The sequence below is a fragment of the Hyla sarda genome, chromosome 5 (assembly GCF_029499605.1).
Source record: "Hyla sarda isolate aHylSar1 chromosome 5, aHylSar1.hap1, whole genome shotgun sequence".
Taxonomy (NCBI): Eukaryota; Metazoa; Chordata; class Amphibia; order Anura; family Hylidae; genus Hyla; species Hyla sarda.
The window spans coordinates 47,760,420-47,765,538 of record NC_079193.1 but is presented as its reverse complement, the minus strand read 5'-3'; the positions used below and the strand labels follow the sequence as shown (position 1 = coordinate 47,765,538).

Genomic DNA, 5,119 nt, shown 5'->3' with positions numbered 1-5,119 from the left:
GTTTCAACATACAATGGTCGTCCTGGAACCAATTAATATTGTAACTTGAGGGACCACTGTATAATGATTGTCTATTGTCAACTGTTGAATGAAATTAAATATAAGTAATGTTTACAGATATACACAGATGAAGCAGCCAATGGCGATCCCTGAACTTTCTGCACCACTGTATGTACTGAGCAGTGATGCATACAGTACAGTATGCATTGCCGCTCATGTCACATTTGCCGGGCAAGGTGCAAGAGCACCCAGCCTGGTGAATTGACAGTATTGAAATGAGTGAAGTGCTAAGCATAGATTACTATATGTATCGCCACTCATCTTACATTCATTAGCTGGGGTCCGAAAGCGCAGTAGTAAACAACAATGCATATAGTACCGTATGCATCGCCACTCACTTTACATTTGCCAGCCCAGGTGTGAGAGCACAGTAGTGAATGGCAATGGATACAGGGCTGTATGCATCACTTCTCATATAACATCATCTGGCCCAGGTGTGAGGGCACCCAGTCCAGTGAATGTACAGTACAGCTGCTTCTGAAACCAAGTTACAAGTTAGCAGAGATGCATACAGTACTGGAATGATCACCGGTCACTTTACATTCTTTGGGACGATTGTGAGAGCACGCAGCCTGGCGAATGTAAAGCGAGAAGTGATGTCTGGCATTAGTTGCTATCAATTTGATTAGCATAAGTTATGCAGATTAAGTAAAGTTGTCAAGAGTCACCATCTTATTGCTGGAGGTATTACCCATGGGCCTCCATCATTCTATGTCCCCTGTTTGCATGAAGCAGTGGTTAAGTATATATGCAATTGCTCCATTTCAATTCAGATTCAAACGGAGATAGTCAAGTACAGCACTCAGTTATTTTGGTCAGACCCATTGACTTTGAGTGGAGTGTTGTGCACATGATAGATTTTCGCTTCATTCAAAAGGGGTAATACAGCATTCCTGTTTTTTTAGACTGTTTTTTGTGACCTTTAGCTCCATAAGACATGTATGATCTAAAATGAGGATCACTAAGAGATATTGACAACCCCTTTAATAAAAGTTGGCAACTGAATTGTAATTATAACTTCTAACTCATCAAGTTATCGCTTCTCAGCCTTTTGGCTAAGATCAAGTGTAGTATCTGTTCTTATCAGTTTCATGCCGGATATGCCAGTGTGGAGCTGATGGGAATGGGTGCTGCATGGTAGGGATGCAGGTGTACCAGGGTATTCCGGGGCTGGTTCAGAGGAATCAGCTCAACGGCTGCCCCGACGTGATCTGTTTCCCTGTGGGTCTCGCCATGAGCCTGAGAGGGTCTAGAGCTGAGGTACTTTAGTGTCTCGGGGAGTGTTGACCCCCAGGTGCCGAAACTCACTGGGAGTATTAGCTCACTGAGTGGAAGCACGGGCACTATGAATTCTTCACCTTGTGGCACTCACCTCTTGATTCCCGGCCTTCTGGCTAGGATCAGAGAAATTTTTATAGATTCTGGGCAGTATATCTGCACACATTCACTTACTTATTTATTTTTTTGTTACTGTGTCACTTTTTATGTGTTGTGTTTGTTCACAGGATTATTAGGATGCGGTAGCCCTTCTGGGTGTCCCTCCTGGCGGTCTAGGGGAGGTGTGTGTGTGTGGCCATTAGGTTCCGCACCTCCCGGCAAAAACCCCGGGTACTCCTGCATGGGCAGGGTACTGACCATTATCGGCTCTGCAGGCAGATACCTTGGCTAATGCCAAGGGGGATGCCGGGAGCATTCGTGGTCCCTTAGTAGCTTTGGCGAAAAGGGACATCGAACCTGGAACCTCGTAGATACCTTTTAGTCCGAAGGGTAAGGTTTGTTGGGGGCCTCTCTCCTATCGGAGAAGGACTTGCGATAGACTGCATCCTTTGTGCATGTTTTTTTAGTGTAACATGTTTGTACTTTTTCTTGCACTTTGGGTGATTTGAGAGCACGTTCCTTGGCTCTTAAAAAAAACTCATCAAGTTATTGTTGGTTATATTAATTTAGTACTCAGGACCGTGCACTCCACATAGGAGACAAAATGGGATTTTACTTATTTTAGGGTGCATAATGCTAGTAATGCTTCTTATGAGGGAACTCTTATTTTGCAAGGTTAAACTGTTGTAACTGTTCCGATTACTTCTCCCCTAGTTAAACAAAGTTTCTGCTTGAGTTCTTCCTAAAAATTGAATTCTATTTAAAATTAGCATAGGTCATAACTCAGAACTGGGAGCTTATCATTCCATTACATGATAAAGAGAATTATAAATCTATTTTCAATTCCCTTGTGATCTTGAAAGGCCCGTGTAATACTCCTGGCATTTATAATACACAGGCTGGCGAGGGCCATCACTAAGTCAAACGTTCAACAATATCTTTAATTAGCATATGACAAATTAACGATTCCAATTGTAATTAACTCCAAGGTAATTTTCTCCTGAAATGAAAATATAGAACATTAAAGCCATTACATTTTTTTTAATTCAACAAACCGGTAGGTGATGTGTGGGCAACGTAAAGACAGGATGACTGATGGCTGGGCCATTTTTTGTCAGTAAGTGAACTGTAGGAATTTATATTGAGCATTAAAATGATGATATATAAATCTTATAGATGCATATTTCAGGTCAGAGGCTTTAAAAGGATAAAATCATGAACCTTTCAGGGTTTTTTATGGCAGAATCTAGCCTTGGGAATTATAGATCTAATATTTATTTTTTTTCTCTGCCAACATCCACAGTGCAAAATATGTTTGAGAAGAGAAAACGTTAGCAGAAAGAAAGACAGTAAGGTTACTTTGTACACCCCATTTCTTCTGTAGAATGTGGCTATCCTCCCACAAGCTGACTCTGCTGTAGTTTGTTGTTTGCACACATGTTTTTAGCTATGACAGGTGTCCATTCATACAGCTATGCCAGAATCAGCTTTAATAAGTCTTAGATGGAAGATTTTATAGAAGAGCACTTCCATACATAAAATTTGATCAAAATGATGAAAACATGAACTCTTATTTTCCCATAATGAATCAAACTGGGAGAAAGGTATAGGTATGCCTACTATCAGGGCTGGATTATAGGAGTCAAATCAAGTGGAGCCCCCAGGTCCTCCACCGTCATATTACGTCTATACATTGAAACATTGGAAAATTACTAAAGTATCCATGTCATTAGAAAAAACTTTCGAGAGACATGTAAAAAGTTTTGATGGGTCAGGGTCTGGGTGTTTAAACCCCAACCAATCTTAGACTTGGGCTTAATCTACACCATGAGAGAGGTGTGAATAGCTGGGACACAGCTCCACCACCCACAGCGACACCATAATCACCTATGGGTAAACAAACAGTATCCCACCACAGGACCGTATTGGGTGCTCAATCCCAGTGGAAACAGTTTGCATCAATGTTGCAAAGAAGAATCAGAAGGCACTCACCACTGTATACTGTGTAAACAGGATCTTCTTTATTGCATGGTGTGGTAACTACAATAAAACCGGGCAGACAAGGACGTCAAACACCTTTGGTGTTTGACGTCCTTGTCTGCCTGGTTTTATCGTTGTTACCGCATCATGCAATAAAGAAGATCCTGTTTACACAGTATACCGTGGTGAGTGCCTCCTGATTCTTCCATGCAACTTAGACTTAGGCTCATCTCTTACAGTGAGTTGAAAAAAGGCAGTAAGCCTGGAGGTAGAGCCCTGCATCGGAATTGGGATACAGCGGGTCCTACAGGACCCAATAAAAAACATGCAAGAGCAGCTGGTAATGAGGTTTTTGCGGGTGGGAGCGGGTGGTCACAGAACATACAGCGGGTCCTGCAAAATCCAGCACAGTCCCACAAACCTCTGAAATGCCACAGGGGGCTGGTAAATGGCAGAAGAGGGTAAATAAAGGGCACTGGGAGCAATAAAATATCATTGGGGGAACTATCTCTAAAAACTGAGAAAATGTTTGCAGGAGCGGGCGGGAGTGGGATTAAGAAATCAGTCCCATGCAAGGGAGGATACATAAAGGTGTGCTACACTCTCCTGACATTTTAATGATCACTGGGGTTTGAACACTGATCAAAACTTTTGATATGTCTCTCCCAAAGTTTTTTCTGTTGACAGGGAGACTTTAGAATTCGTTGTATTGCTTGGGAGCTTGTATGGAATTGTTATTTGGGGACTGCATTGTACAGCTCTAGCTCTACGCTATGTTTTTTTAGCTTTTTTTTTATTTTGCCTATTATACAACATGGTGTTTTGTCAATAGACATAAACACATCCTAACCTAAACACGTCCTAACCTGGCCTCAGTTTTGTGCACTGGGATTCAGACCAAAGTCTAGATAATAAATAGATAATAGCTATGTGGATAATGGTTTAAGCATTACATTTCTAAGAATAGATAGTTTGTGAGCTTTAGAATGAAAACTGTTTTTTTCAACTGTAACAAAATACATTACTGTTATTCCCTATAAGGACGAGAGCAGGGAATGTCCATTACAATAGGAGCAAAATGGATGACTGGAAAGATAAAATGCTTATTTAGGTCATAGTCACCACATCGGTTGCACCCAATTACATTTAATAATTATTGCTATCTTTTGTAGGTCTTCTACAACATTTTTGGGTGTATGACCCAAAATATTTTTCCTCAGATTTATGCACTTATTCAGCTAAGGCAGCTGCCTTAGGGCACCAGCGGTGAGGGGCAGAAAAATCTGAATCACCTTCCAGTGGAAGGACCCCCTTCAAGAAGGTAAAATGACTGTCAATGTGTACCATACCATGTATGCATCGCCACTCAGTACTGTACAGGAACAGGGAACATGAATCCCTGCTCCAATACTGTACCCGGGCAGTGCTCTGCTTACCTTACAGAGTAAGCAGAGCAACATGCAGCCCTGTAGAGGAGAAGGCCTAGCCACTTCAGGAGGAGGAGGAAGAGGAGGTCCTGGTGTCAATGCAGAAGTGGAGTGGAGTGGAGGGTGAGTGGGTTTTATTTATTTTTTTACCTACCTGCCTACTTACTTGCTGGCACTATCCATCTACCTACTGGCTCTTTCAATTCATTATCAGTATGGTAGTATTATCCAGTCACTATATGGTGGTAATTAGAGATGAGCGAATCGAAGTATGA

At 41.8% G+C, this 5,119-nt stretch overlaps 1 pseudogene; it reads left to right on the top strand.

The window, feature by feature from the left end:
- Positions 1-1,095: 1,095 nt before the first annotated feature.
- On the top strand, positions 1,096-1,196 carry LOC130275226 (U2 spliceosomal RNA; annotated as a pseudogene).
- Positions 1,197-5,119: the final 3,923 nt, after the last annotated feature.